This window comes from Osmia lignaria, chromosome 16 (genome assembly GCF_051020975.1).
Source record: "Osmia lignaria lignaria isolate PbOS001 chromosome 16, iyOsmLign1, whole genome shotgun sequence".
Classification (NCBI taxonomy): domain Eukaryota; kingdom Metazoa; phylum Arthropoda; class Insecta; order Hymenoptera; family Megachilidae; genus Osmia; species Osmia lignaria.
In genome coordinates, this window is record NC_135047.1 from 5796417 (window position 1) to 5812366 (window position 15950).

General features: G+C 37.8%; 1 protein-coding gene across 2 annotated transcripts in view; it reads left to right on the forward strand.

Annotated features, from left to right (window-relative positions):
* LOC117601190 (glutamate receptor ionotropic, kainate 2) overlaps positions 1 to 15950 on the forward strand; it is a 79298-nt gene that overhangs the window by 29161 nt on the left and 34187 nt on the right. Inside the window, exon 1 of one of the 2 annotated variants that reach the window (XM_034317636.2) lies at positions 10943 to 11294. The exons of the other annotated variant lie outside the window; for it this stretch is intronic. The gene's annotated coding sequence lies outside the window, so the exon portion shown is untranslated. Of the gene's footprint in view, positions 1 to 10942; positions 11295 to 15950 lie in introns of those variants that run through there. 2 annotated transcript variants of the gene reach the window in all.

Genomic DNA, 15950 nt, shown 5'->3' on the forward strand with positions numbered 1-15950 from the left:
ATTGAATTTATGCATTCGGTAAAGTGTTCCAATGTTTCTGCTCCTTAACTTCAAGGAAGAGAAAATTTATCTCCGAATATCACGTTCGAATCGTACGGTTTTTAATCTTGGAAACATTTCCTCTCGTGACATAATGAAATCACTCTTGCTATCTCTATGGCTGATTCGCGCCACTTCCGAGGACGTGTTTCACGGCGAACAGGACGTACCGGAACGGAAGTCGTATTTTTGATCGCTTTCGTGCTCCACTTTCGTCGAATTTATTGCACCTTCCGCCGCTATCGTAGCCGCGTAACTTTGTCAAGATTGCACGAAGCTATCTAGTTCTACGATACACAAGCGTATCGCTAACAGCATGTGCATCATGTAAATCCAATTACACTATTAAATGGATTACATCAGTCTCTCACGATTGATGTAACTGGAAGTCCTTCAAAGGAATGTTTCCGCAAGAATTAAATATTCTCAGAAGAAGAATCATAAATTCGAACTTCCATAAACTTCTCAACTTTGTAGAGTTACTTGTGTTTCGCAAATTTTCAGTGCTCTCATCTCCAAATATTATTTTCAAACAATAGTTTCAAACAAGGCACCCTTTCACTTCGTATACTCCACAATTGCTCCTTATTCTATGTTTCAAAGTAACTTCTGTTTTCTCGTTGAACTTCCATTTACAACTTCTCGAACTTCGTCTCATTCTTCAGTTATTCCATTTACAGAAAAGTAGAAAAAATTTGCATACTCTTGGATGCGAAGTTGACTCGTAGAATCCTCTGAAACTTTCAGGAACATCGTTCCCGAAGGGTGTACATCAGATGTGTGGGTAAATGGTTCGTGGTAAACGATTGAACAAAGGATTCGTTGAGTGGCAAGGAAGAGCCTTTAATATCAGTGTACCCATCTCGAGGTGGTTGCAGTAAATTCGGATAGTTTAGTTGGCGAAGGTAGGAATTTATCGCTCGTACGTAGAGAAACTGGCTACGCGGGAGGATACTACGTTGATAGATTCGAGAGTTCTTCCTTCTCGGCTCTGATCGTCGATTATTACGTTTCATATCCCGCCAAGCACTCGAAGATATTGGCTTTCAATTTACTGGCCAGGCTCCTTCGTTTTCGCGGCCGCGGTAATCTTTGCGCGGAACCGCATTCCTCGACTTCCGGCCGAGCGAAATAGACTGGAATCCGAGATGGAATTCGGGCAGATATTTTAAAGATAGACGCTGCCCTCTTCGAATCTGAACAAACGTTCAATGGATACTTCGGTTCCTGAGATTAATGGAAACCACGAAACTCCTTGCTCATTGGCTATTTTATGATACAGTACCTGAGGATAATTCCCAGATTCTAGAACTCTGAAAATGGATCTTTCGATAAAGGAGAAATTATTCAGCGTCAATGGCTTCTAATGACTACGGCAAAGAATCAATATCTTAGAAGTCTAATTACTATATTAGTATCTTCTAATTACTAAATTGTAAGATTCAGGAAAATATTACTAAAGATGTTGATTAGTCTTGGAAGTATATTGACATTCGTTGACAATGCTTTCAGCGGTAACCGCGGCACAACTGAGTGCAGCATTAATATTTGCGGGCAAACGAAACTTTGTTGAAGTATTTCAGCGATTTCGCCCGAAGCCGGATGGCACGCGGGCTTTTATTCGGCATCGTTGGAACCGTTGTGCAATAACTCGTTGCGCGGCCACTCGAAGGTTAAAAACGTTGAAAAATAATGGCAGTCTCGTCTAGCGTGCTTCAGACACGAGGGTAGCGAGCCGTGGTGTAGAAAAGCCGTGAACAGAACGAAAGGGAACAACGAATGTTACGAGCGAGTGCTGTTTCGATGTTGAAAGCTCTCGTTACTCACGTTTCCATTCAATTTCGGCTTTCTACGTCGGTTCGATGCCGTGCATATTTGCAAATTCCCTTCCGTTCGACGAATTTGTTCCTCGCGAGAGAAACGTCGCCAGAGCGCGGTACCGAAAAGAGGTCCCGATGTAACGATGTTATCGGATAAGAAAGAAAGAGAATTTCTACTTGACTGCTAAAATTAACCACCGCGTAGAATTTAATCTGCATGTCAAACTTCCGGCGAACTTGCAGAACCAACTTACTTTTCCCTCGTCCGTTGCCTTAGGAGACTTTCATGGACTATGCGATAAAGAAGCCGCGTATGGCTCGTCTGAAAGTTTGTAATGTTTGCAGAGACACTTGGTCTACCTTCTCTCGTTAATGTTCCCTCGTGCTGGTGCAATTAATGCGGTAACGAAGTGTTAACTAGGAAAAATTCATGTTTGATAATGTAGGGATTTTTAGTCACAAGTAATATTGACTTAACTTTCGAAGAGGAAATTTGATGGCCAAAATTTGTATAGTACATCAAATTCGAGAGCTAGTTGCTATGAAGTAACTTAATATTTGAAATTAAAGTTCCATGCAACAATGAAAAATAAATATCGCAGCAATCATTTGAGAAAAAAAATAAAAGGGATAAGGAAAGTGGAAAAAGTGTAAAATCATCGATCTTAAATTCGACACTTATATAAAGACAAACTGTAGAAGAGTGTAGGGTGTAAAGATAAATCGCCAGAGCTTGTCCGCGAGGAACACATATTTCAAAAGGTGCAATTTACTTCCAGCTGTAATCTTTCAGTTCGTAACACTTTATTCAGGTAGCGGGAACCAAGCAGAAACGTCGTAATTTATTTCGAGCAAATAAAACAGCGAACCGGAACATTGTTCTGTTGTAGAGTTTAAAAAAGGAACGCAAAGTTGTATGATTGAGGATCCTTTAAAATTTGTTCCACGTCGTTCAACCTTCTTTCTATCTTTGTAACTTTCGAACGAATTCGTAAAAAGCTCCGTTAACGGAAAACGTCACCTTTAGCTGTTTTTTCAAAGAATCCATTCTGATTCGGATAAAGGAACGTTCGGTGAATTTAAAAGATCATCTGCGAGAATTTCAATTGTTCGCGAAATATCGGGGCTCGATTTTATGCACGTCGACGAGCTCGTAACGAGAATAACGCGAGTTTAATTCGAAAATGGAGCAGCTCGGTTTTATCTGTTTCCATCCTTTCTCTTGCGCGAGGAAACTTACACAGTTCATGATAACGTATAATCGTATCAAGTGTTACGAGCTCGTGCCATGCTAGGTATCATCCTTCATTCTCAGTTTTCGTAATTTAACCCTTTCACTAGGAACGTCTGCGATGGAAAATGCTTCCTACGTTTCTGTAGTAAATTGTCCAACTTAATACAGTGTCACGTAACTTCTAACAAAATTAGAAAAATTGACGTTCTTCGTAGGAAATAAAATACCTACGTGGTTTCGTTTCTGAAATAATAATGGTATTCTTTTATTAGAGTTTATAAACACTGCTAATGAAATTTACGAGGAATTGAATGTCCGGGAGAGGAAAAACAAAGTGTTTACTTTCCAAGGATTCTTGATTAATTAAAAAGAAATATTATCCGTGTTGTTTACGTAATTTTAATCTCCTGCTTTATGCTTCACTTCATTTCGTATTCATTTGGAACCTGTTCAGATTCATGGTTTTGTGAAACTGTAAATTGTTGATTAAATTTTGTTTTGGATTTATATTTTTCTCTCGTTTGGAACATTGTTCGATACCGTAATGAAATTGGCTAATTCCGCCACAATCATTTCAGAAGCGTTTCCTAGCCGAGTCATTGAACGGAAAAATAAACTCGATCGTCGTCTGATCAGTCACGGTTCGACACCTTCGCTCGACAGCATCGACGTCTATAAATCCAGCGTATTCGTTTGAGCGAGAAGTCGAAAATGGAACGATTTTCCGTTCCGTCGTCGAATCCATGGTAAATTCGTTTCATCCGGGACAGATATAACGATGGGATCGAGTGATGGTACACACGGTAGAAGATTGTGTCTATTTTTAAACGAGATACAACCAAATAAAAAAAAGAAACACTGACAACGTGTGTATAATAAACACCAAAAAATAATGGTAACGTGACGTTAGAAAAAAAAAGGAAAATACAATATTTTTTTGAATCCGCGGTACAAAACGAGAAAAATATTTCTATTTTCACTTTCAACTTTTTTTTCCATTTTATTCTATCTATCTCCCTTCTATGGTCAAAGCCGTTCTCGACATTTAATTGACGTGTACATGCAAACTGTAACAGTGTACTGGCTATTAAAATTTTCACGGTACTAGAAAGCATCGACGGTTAGGGGTTTTCATAGATTCAAACGGAAAACTTTATGGCATCGATATCGTTTTTCATATTTCTTTCACTGACTCGTTTTTTTATTATTTTTCATTTAGTTATCGCAGAAACTGCACGCAGCTGAATTGCAAAGCACAATGGAACACCGTCGGTTGCTTCGCGTTTTTACCCCCCGGTTCTCGGTTCAATTGAATTTTTATAGAAAAATATGTTCGGAAATTAAGAGGATACGAGGTAAAAAAAGGATCGCATAATAGAGCTATACGAATTATGGAAACTTTAGTAAAATTTCATTTATACGAGGTCGGTTGTAAAAGTTCGCCGTTAGAAGGACAGTTAAGGGTTCTTGAAAATGAATATAAAAGTTAATTGCTGGGAGCTTTTAATTAAACGGCACTGAATTACGTAAATAGTCAATGGAATGGAATTCGATAAACACCGTTCCCCTGTAATTAACTAATAAATTTACGTGCCGGTAAACATAGACACGCAGTTCGTAGAACAGGAGACGTTCAGTTTCGACTGCAAACGCGTACATTAATTGCTTCATGGTTTAATTCGCTTTACATAATTATTCCAGCAATAAAATATCGACGCAATTGTTGCCGGTGCAATAATACGGTTTCCATTGAGCGATCATTAACGAACGAACGGCAAACCGTTCATGCCTGCTACCTCTGTCTCCCATAAATTACAAATTGTTAAAGTACTATTACATTCGGTTTCAGTTTATTTCATTTATAATTTGTACAATTTTTTATTTATACAATGCTGAGATTAGTATTGCAAAGTTTCAATAGGAAAACGTTTAAATTGAAATAACATGTTTCGTTTTTATACAAAGGGGCTTTGATTTCCCTTTATTTTTTTCCCAAATTTTTACTGCATGAAAACTACCAATCCAACCACATTCAGTTGCAATCAAACGTTTAATTCTTTGTGCTCAAAAATTGTTTACCATATAGAAATAACAATTTGAGGCTTTGAATTGTTGCATTTAAATCAAATGGTGAGTGAGGGTGATCTGTTTGAGTACAAAGGAGTAAAATATGTAAAAATTTTTTATGGAGAGGAATAAAATAAAGATCCTGTCATGGAATAACGTTAACTTGTGAATTACGTCAAATTAGAATAATTCAACCTTCGAAGAAAAATATTCGTCTACCAGCTTTTTAAAAATACTTCGAATTTTTCCCTCGCTCGATATCCCACAGCTGCGACTAAATTTTGGAATATTAATTTCCCCGTGTCGGTAGATTTATCGAGGGAAAGAGGGAAGATAGATCAGCGCAACACTCATTTCCATTCAATTGATTATTCAGTCGAGTGGTCAATTCATGCACAGGAATATTTGACTCAGCTATAAACGAGTAAATAACTGGGTAGCCATGTTTCATAAATAATCATTCTTCCTCGTCTCGTTTATAGGTAATGCTCGAAAAGCCTTTTCGCCTAAAATTCTCACCGCGATCTTCCTAAAAATCGTCTGATTGTTTCAAGTCCAATTCCCTAGATGGTTCTCCTTCATTTCCAGGGATATTCGCCCCACCCCTCGCTATTTTTCCGAAGAAATTACACCATTAACATGTAATCTTTCCGACAAGACAGCTCGCGGGACGCTCTCGACGCGGTGCGATTCGCTCCGCGGAAAATTTCTCGCTCGTTCGCTCAGAGAGCGGGGAAAACGGTTTTCAAGCGGTACGCGCGTGCGATGCGATTAAAAGACGACGAAAAGAGCGGGAGGGAAAAAGAAACGATCGCTATTAAAACTCGCGAAAGCGCGAAGCGTGAGTCAATCTTTTCCTGCCAGACTTTTGCCCGGCGACACGGAAAAATTTCGCTGCTTTTTCGCTTAAGTCGCGTCAGGCACGTACATCCGAAGCTACGACTATTAAAGAACAAAAGGAAAACGGGGTTGGGTGAAAAAGAGAGAACGGAGTACACTCGGAAATATGGTGAGGAGGATAGAGAACGAGGGGAGGGGCAGAGTAACGTTGAGAAAATGAAGAAACGGGGAAAAGAAAGTCATTGTTAGAGGGAGGAAAATAAGAGAAACACGGGGACTGAGAAGGATAAGAAATAAATATTAAATGGAACTGCGAGGAGAAGAGGCAAGGGTGAAAAGTTGACAGGGATGGGGAGGGATGAAGCTTGGATGATAATGTAAAATGTACCAAAAAGTAGACCTGTAAGTAGAACGACAAAAAATAGTGGTAAAGGGGTAAAAAGGTACGAGGTGGTTAGCAGGAAAAAATCTGTAGAAACCCTTATACCCTGTACTTTAACTTCTACTTTCTACAAAGCGTTATAGGTGTTCTTCTTCAAAGATTTAATGATAAAAAATAATTGCTAAACATTCGAGGATCTTTGGAATTTCTTAAATTTTCTATGGATTTCTCTTACACATAATAAGGGAAAATTGAAGGGAAAACATTTGCGTAACTGTGGGAAACACAGAGATGGTAGTAAAATAGAAGTACGAGGTAGTCACGAACAGAGAAAGAGAAGCCATAAAGCCTGGCCACGGGAATTTCATATTCCCCTTCTTCGACTCGTTTCTACAGGATAGAGGGATGGTTAGGGATGAGAGTGAGGATCTTAAACTCGAAAGTTTACCCGCTCAAGTGGTTAGCCCTTACCTAGAATTTACAAGTCCTTAAATCGTGCCTCGTAAGGAAGTGTTATTCGGGGGTCTTAATTCCTCAAGAATACCGACTTTCGCTTTTTACATCGATGACTGCCCATTTCATATGGGGTAAAATTCATCTCTATGAAAAAATCAGAAAATATCTTTTTAAATTAAAGTTACTTAAAATAAGTCTTTTATACATAGTAATGGATATGTCAAATGCGAGTTTCACAGTGAAAGGGTTAAAGAGTAGAATCATTGATCGATCGAAACGTATGGTAGAAAAGAACAAGCGTGGGACGATGATTGATAGTCAAAAATGCGGACGTGCTTGCACGTGGTAAAGCCATTAGAGCAAGCACTTTAACGGGCATGCCTGTTCTACGACAAAATAAAAAGGACAGGTTCGGCCATCAATAAGACGTTAGGTTCAATATGCGAGCATTTTTCGCTAGACGTTCGAAATTATTTCTCGAAAAAGAGGGATGTAACCAAGTAGCGGATCAAACTCTCTTGAAGCAGAATTTTTACCATGATGTGTTGAAATCGGTAGAACGATTTTGAAAAATGATAAACGTACGTGCGTTCGTTTGAAAATGCTTCTTTGCAGAGTCGATATGAATTAATTACCAAGAAATTATTCATTACCAATTGGAGTAAATTTCTCGGTGTAGTAGAAACGACCAATGAATTAGTACTTCCGCGAACATGGCCGGTTCATCGATTAAATTTGTAACTGGGCGTTTGAAAGCTTCGCTATTAATCTTGTTTACGAGACTGCTGGTATGGTAATCGAATACGCCATTTCTGTGTTTCCTTTTGCTGGACTAGTTCTCTTTTCCAACCAATATTCCAAAGAATAGCTACTTCATGGATCGTGTTTACTTTCTCAAAGCACTGATTTCAATATCTTTGGGTGCAAGTAAGGAATTTTTAAAAATTCCACTACAATTCTTCAAATCATATAAATTTCAATTAACCAATTGTTCCAACTAAAGTTAAATAAAATTGCGATTCTTAATGAATTAAACATCAGTTGTTTCTATGTTTGAATTTAAACAGCACGCAGCTTGTCTTGAATACTTAAGTACATGTTATTATAATAAATTCTGTTTTACTTGGCCGAAACTTCAGCAATAGATAAGGGATGAAACGCAGGAAGTTTGAAGCAAACGCTTGCTACAACGAGATAGAACATTTTCAGAAACAACGTGTGTTATCTCCACATAGGTTTCCACCGTGTAAAATTTAGCAATAAATAATGAAGAATATCTGACGATGTTAAGAAGAAAAAATACGATTTTATTCGAAGAAAAACTTCGTTCACATGCTATTCGTACGCCTCTTCCATCTTTACTTACCTTTTCTACCTTTCTTCGCGAAAATTTATAATTTATCTCAGTCGCAAAATTCGTTCTACATTATAATTTACTACTATTACAGTAGGTGTACAGAACATGTGGATTCGAGACACGAAAGCGATGAAAACAGTTACAAGAAACACACGTTCTTTAAATTTCTTTTTGAGCTACAGCTACGTTCCAGTAGTTTTCTCTATATAGCAGGATACTTATGAAAAATGACTGCTATCTTGGTTTTCTTTTATCCTCTGTAAAGAGACTTTCTTTCACCAGATTACGTTTCGAACACGAACCGACTCACGAAATTTATAAATTTAAACCTACAATAGAGGTAATCCTTGTATAACACTACGATTAGGTTGCTGAGAAATTCTGTGTTATACGAAAACAGGAAATAATACAAAAAGAAAGCTGAAATACAAAATTCATTTCAATATGCAACACTTTAAAATTAAATCCTGACAAATCTACGTATGCAAATTTCTTAGTATAGGTTCATTGTAATTTACAATTAAAAAAAACATGAAAATGCCTCGCGAAGCTCTGAAAATTTAAATAAATTGTAATAGAAACTTTCCATTCCCGTTTCGGCACACCGAACAAGTTTACTCGAATAAAATATATCCATTTATCCAGTGATCGCGCGCGGACTTGAAAATTCCCATCGCGTGCCATGTTGTATGGGGTTTCCTTCAAATCTCTAACCGTGTTAGTGGAAAACCGTGTTGTAAGAATGCCGTATTATAGAGAGCTTTTCCCAAATCTCAAACGGTGTTAAAGCGAAACCATGTTTGTATCGACAAATTCTTGCCCGTTGATATTACATCAAGCAATTTATTTGCGCGAAACAGAGCGCCAAAAATCCCGTGGCGACGGCTTTTTGATGTCGCTAAATGCGAAACAGTTAATTGGCAATTGGATTAACATGGCGTGGAATTCAATATTCATACGCGTGTCCAACTTTGCTCGTTTTCCATCCGACGGTTATTAAACAATTTATTTTTACGCAGTTCGACTTCTGCCTTGTTTAATTGCCTCCCAGTTCTTTTTTATTTTTTATTTTATTCCTCTCCGTACGAAATCGAGGACGACGCACCGTGGAAACTTCTCACGCAATCTTCCTCGAGCTCGAGGAACAGCGGGAAAAGTTTGGTGAAAAAAATTTTCAGCTCGTCCGGTTACGTAGTGGAACGGCCTTTAATTTTCCAGCGACGGTGCTCAAAATTGCTATCCAAGTTTTACAATTCAACGAACCTCCTTTTTGGCCGATTTGAATCATGACGAAACAATCGGAAAGTTAGTAACTATCAGAACCGAGGTGAAATTACGTTGGTAGGGAAAGTTTCGAAGGGGACGGGGAAAAAGGATGTTCCCGTTGCAAATTGAACGATACGACCGCGCGACTACGCGGCGCGGATCACGCGTGATTACGTTTAAGAGATTCATGAGCGAGCGTTACGGGTGAGCGACAATATTGCCCGACAAAGTTCGGGGGATTACCTCGTGGACGGTGAGCATCAAATTGAAAAGTTTCGCTTAATTTCTTGTAAGGCATCGTGAAATTATTTGACGAGTCTTTGGGACGTTATTCTGTTAATACTCTCCTACAGCAAATTGTTTAATAACTCTTGTTTATTACAACCAGGAACATTTATTTCATAACAAACTTCGTTAAATTAAGATGAACTTTAATTTAATCCTGAAATCTCTCACTGTTCACAATTGAACGAGACGAAATAATGCATACAAAGACATTTAATGATCCCTTTCACAGGAAGTTATTTTCATGAAGTAGTTTCATGTAATTTCCTACACAAAATAATTAACATTGTTGCTACAGTTGAGCGTCTTTGAGAATGTTCCCTCCTCTTAACAGCTATTATAAAAGTTTCTGCTTAAAACCCAACAGGCAGCCAGCAAACCTTTGTCGCGCTCAATTCAGCGGTCTTCTGTCCTCCGCAGCTCGGAGGACTTGAATTTTCCAGAGTCGCTTTTAAAAAAATGTAATCCTCATTAAATTACATCCTTGCAAAGGTTCGCGCGGCCCTATTAAAGGGCCGGGGTTGTTTTAACTTTGACATGGACGCGGTAACAGAACCAGCTGGCTCGCTCGATTACAGAAAAGTTGGACTTGCAATTAGTTAAAAACGTAAAACGCACGTTTTTAATTTGTAATTAGTCAGTTAACGCATGTAGACAAGAAAGCAATGAAATTATAGTGAGCTCTTAAATTTATTACTCGAGTTTCATCTGAATTTTACCCACGATTTTCCGCAAATACACTTGTTGAACTTCCCTCGTTCGTAGCAAACTGGACTGTTTTTATTCGTAAATTTTTCACCGATTATTTCAAGAGGTGTTTGATGAAAATAAACATTTCCACGTCTAAGATGGACCACCCGGAACCGGCTTCCAATTAATTCTCGTTGCTCTCTTCCCATTTCCTTCGTTTCCAGCTCGCATAAACGCCCGATTCCGAGCGGGGTAATTTATAATTCAATGACTTCATAATTTCCCGCTCAACAACTGAAAGCACTTTCGACCGCATAATAGTTTCATAATTGGAAGCCGACCGGCCCAGAATTTTTAATCGAGTTCCAAGATCCGACCTTTTGGGATACGATTCAGTCGATGATCCAAGAAAAACTGGAAAATAAACAGCGTGAAATTCGTATTCACAGTTTTTCGTCGAGGAGGATTGCACGCTGAGCGGAGCGTATTTAGGCTAGTCCGTGCTAAATTTAAATCAGTTCGTGTCGGGGCCACCGAATGAGAAGCTTCACGAGACGTTTCCATCGATTCTCGACGCGCTCAGAGGTGTCTCGGTATTCGAGAAAATTCTCAGGGTCACGGTGGAAAAGCGTCGAGTTTTCCGCTTCGTGAGTGAGTGAATTAAACGTGGCCGAAAATGGCGGGGTAAATGGTGCGCGTGATCGTCCCTCCAAGTCATCCCCAAAAAGCTGGAATCTTCTGTTGGTTCTGAAGACATTGGAATTTGTCAACGCGATACGTGACGCCACCTTGTGGAACAATTAGAATGTTTTGACGTAAATAAGAGGAAGTGTAACGAAAATACGAGCTTTTCTAAAGGTACTTTAATATTTTGTATTCTGAATATTTTATTGAATGATATAAAAATAATATTTGAAGCAACTCGAAATCGCACGGAAAGATTTTAGTCAACCACGTGCGAATCTATAAATACGATCGGTCGGAATTTGGTCGAATAAAAACAGCGCATGAAAAATTTAGATTCCAAAAAAGCGGACTGCATCAGAGCACGGTGAATTGATTCTTCTGTCGTCCGTGGCGGCGAGTAAAATTTCATACCTACGACAAAAGCATTGTACAAATTTAAATCGACGACAATTCAGGGAATACCACGCTCACCGTCAATCAGCTAGAAAAATTGGCACGTTCTTTCCTTCGCGTAAAAAAAGCAACGAATATTCACGGTTTCCAAAAGCTCTCGACGGGGGCGTAAAAATTAGAAAAAAAGAATAGGGACACAAAGGGAGAATGTTGTCGGGTGAAATTGTTCTGGAAGGTTGTCGGCGTTCGAAAAAGCTGTCGATAGGTCGGAAATTTGTACTTGTACCTGTGTGTCTGTCGTGGAAAACGAGGCCAACGGTATGTTTTTAACAACGCGAACGCTCGAGTTCTGCTTTTTAACGAACGTGATCCACGCAATTCTCGTGGAATAACCAAGCCCGTTCCCCTCTGTACTCGTTCAGAGCGAGCTTCGCCGTTCCTTCGACTCGGCAATTATGTTGGGTTCGACTGCAATTAAGCTCCAGTTCAGGCCCGTAAGTAGCGCATCTAGAGAGCTACTACTATTACCGATCAATTTATAGCCTATCGATATCTTCTAAGGGAGCCAGTTAAGGATCCGGTAAATGTAAATTGGCGACGAAGGGACTTCAGCCTTGTAATAATGTATCTATTGATCAAAGAAAGAACGCAAAGAACCAATCGATCCGATAAAGAAAGCTGGGTAAAGATCTGAGAAGAAATTTTCTTTACAAAGCGATCTGAAAGGTGAAACCGAAGATTTTAGATGGAGATATGCAGGCTTTGTGCAAATTATATTGCAATTAGTTGAATTATTGACAAGCAAAGTAGCAGCATATTTTAATTTGTGATTTTAAGCTTTCCGTTTACCAGCTTGCATAAATAATATAATATTAATGTTACTTCTTGCAATTAGGTCGAGGATCACTGCCATAGCGTTCAACGTGAAAGCTAGAAAGCCATCCCCTAATTACTTTCACTCCCGTCATCGTTAAAAACCAGCTTCATAGATGGTCACATATTACACCGACTAATTAGAACATTCTAATTTCTCACGCACCCCTATTTTCATCCCCTACTCGTATCCCTAATTTCAATTTCCTCGTGTGCAATAATTTATCCCGTACAACTACGATAACCATAAGAATCTGAAAATGGTCAGAAATTTACTTTGCTCGAACCTGTTTCACCCTTTTCATTCAAAGGTGCACCTTCTCGTCTGATATATATTTCCTCTTTTTACTACCTTCATCTTTTTTTTCTTGATTTATTCGAAAAATCAAGATATTCATAAACCAAGCCCTGAACTGAAAATTCCAGCAAGTTGCTCGATGAACTTCAGCTGATATTCAATTTCTATAGAGGGCCTCTCACGAGAGTGGTTAGAGTGGCGTTTCTCGAATCGGGACCAATGGCCAAATTCGCTTCGACGTGTTTAAATCGAGTCCAATCCTACTCGCAAGCATTTCGCGGTGGCTGAACCGAGGATTCGCGCAAAAAGGAGAGTCGATTTTAGAATGACGCTCGGATCGGCCACCTGTTCTCCATCGAGCTTGTTCCCATGACTGGAACCGTTCTCGTTTTCCTTTTTCCTTCCAATCTGCTGTGCACCTTGATTTTTCCGAGCTCTTCTATTTTGTATACAAAATGAATCACCTAGCTTGAAAACATTTTATTGTTAGACCGATTGAGATTTTTTTTTAAAACAGAACATAATTTAACTTTATTGAAAGCCACGTGATTCAAATAGAAAGAAACAAAGCTCTTCTTGATGAAGGTAATATGAGTTTTTGACGTATGGAGCTTTCAATATAGAAAATGTAAAGTTGACGTAAAATAATATAACTTTATTGATTAGAACAACCTTTTCAAATTGCCTTCTGACAACTATTGGTATTGTAATTCCTTCACCCTGTAGTTAATCGAAAAATTATAAAAAACCTGCAGTAGCAATATTGCTTGTTTTGACAATGATTCTTCACAATTTATCTCGATTTCCGAACGTATTTTTGTAAACAAGTTGCTTTATTTCACTCGGAAAATAAAAATCCATTAATTGGGGTTACTTAATTGGAACATAGTTTCTGTGTGCTATCCATCACTCCTTATATAGTAAAACCTTTTACTTTATTTTATCTCACAATTATTTTCTTCTGTGATTATACGTGTTATTATTGTTGGAAACATTTTACTTCTGTTAGAAATAATTTCTAAAAGAAGCGATGATCAATGGATATCGCCAGAGAACCTTTATCTATGACCCGTGTAATTACTTTACAAACTACAAAGAAGAGAGAGGGATTTTCGCAGAAAAACAGATAAAGAATTTAATTATGGTGATGCAGTGGAATTAAATGAAATACAGTGCTGCTGAAATTCTTACAAATATGGGGAAAGAATACCTTGCTGTTCATAAAAAAAATAAAACTAGCGGAGAATACGATCTATCCAACATTACAGACATTTCATCCGGATAGAAGAATTCTCTGTGAAAACAATTTTATTGAACATTTCGAAAATAACGTTGCAAAATATGTACGGAGTTTAACGATTTCCTGATTCGCAAGAGGAATTTTTACAACATTTCGCTGATAACTGCGATAAAATTGTTTCACAGCTTTTAAAATCGCAAATTGCGACTCCTACGATTGTTCTACATCATTCAAAAGGGGTCGTTTGTAGCAGCAACAGTGGGAATATCGATGGCAAAAGAAGGTATACGCTGTATTTGAAATCTGATTTCGTGCATGCCGTGAAAAGTATTGAAAAAAAAAAAAAAAAAAAAAAAAAAATTGCAGTGTCAAAGATTTCGAGAGGAAACAGAAATTTTCGACTTCCATGTAACATCGGCAAAAAATAGCTGACTGGAGTTTTTAGGGGATTCATATGAAATGCAAAATGTGTCTGTCACCATTGTCATTGATAATGAAGGTTTCGTTTCATATTTTTTGTTCAAAGGATATTGATTATTTTCTTTCTCTGGTTTCATTTTACATTCAAAAAATTCTGCCTAAAATTCAACCAAAAATTTTGATTTTAAAACAAATTTGTACCTCTTTAATTCATTGAATAAAAATTGATTAAAAAAATTGCACAGACGTTCCTTTCTGATAATTTTTCGGAAAGGAACAGTAAGAGGATGAACATCGGTAAAGAGCAACCCGATAGAAGATGACTCAATTTTCACAAGTCAGCTACTTTATTTCTCGGTGAATCGCTTGCGACAAAGTACACAACACGCGGAAAGAGCGTGAAAATAGTTCTTTGATGTCAATTACAGCCACTATAGTCCTGTTTACCGTGCTCCGTGTCCCTGAAATGGACCTGCCTGGTTCAACCTTTCAGATTTGTTTACAATCAAAATTTTCCACGCTTCCTTCCATCGAACGATGAATTTCATTGTATAAAGTTCTAAGTATAATATTATTCTTCATTAATGTAGCTTTCTTATTTTCAAAATAATATATTTTCGAGATCTGTGAGAATTAGTGGATTCTACCCTTTAATTAAAATAATACTTTTGCCCATATTAAATATATTCTACTGGCCTCCAATCTATCAGTGCTTTCAAAGTTAATATTTGCATCAAATCTGTGTAATATCTGTGCAATTAATCGATAGAAATTTCTGCAGTGTCTACTTATTAAATAAATTGTTGCGTTTAACAAATACGATTCATATTACATTTAATTATTACCAAATGTGGGAAAATACGAATTCGTATAATGAATTCGTCCAGCTGTAAAACACGATTTCCACGAAACTGTTATACAAATAGCCATTCTATTACGCTTCAATTCACATGTATTGTACTTATTATCATGGTCTTCGGTACGATTATAATTGCTACCATTACCAGGACAGTTATTATTGTTGGGTTTCTAATCTGGTCGGCTGCAAGACGATTTCTAGACAATGATGGCCATCTTCTTGTATTCACAGGATGCATCCTAATTATTATTAATTTCAATACTATTCAATTATCACATTGTATGTGTTAATTATAATTAAGATTTTCCATAGTATGATTGGTTAAATAACAAACTAGAAATTTGCTGTAATTAATATTAATTAATGTTTCATAACAAAATTGCAGAAAAATAAAGCGTAGAGGATTGCAAAATTTGTCCGTTTTGTGAATATAAAAACTCGGTCGGCAGCTTATTAAATCTGTGTACATCCAATATGAAGCGATAAAACAAGAACGAAGGATAGTACGTGTCCAGGCGATAAAAGCGTGGATTTCTTGGCCTTACCCTTTATCAGAGATGCTTTTTCCCTGGATAAACAGCTAGGATGGATAGTTGACTAAAATTTTCCATGCTTCTGTTGATCGTGCTACCAACGCTCGCGTCGTTAAACTAATATCAAACTGTGTAGAAATTCGAAAATCATATCTCGTAACGAATGTCCTGTCGAAAGTTTCTTCTCTTCGCGTTCGTGTTGCTTGAACCG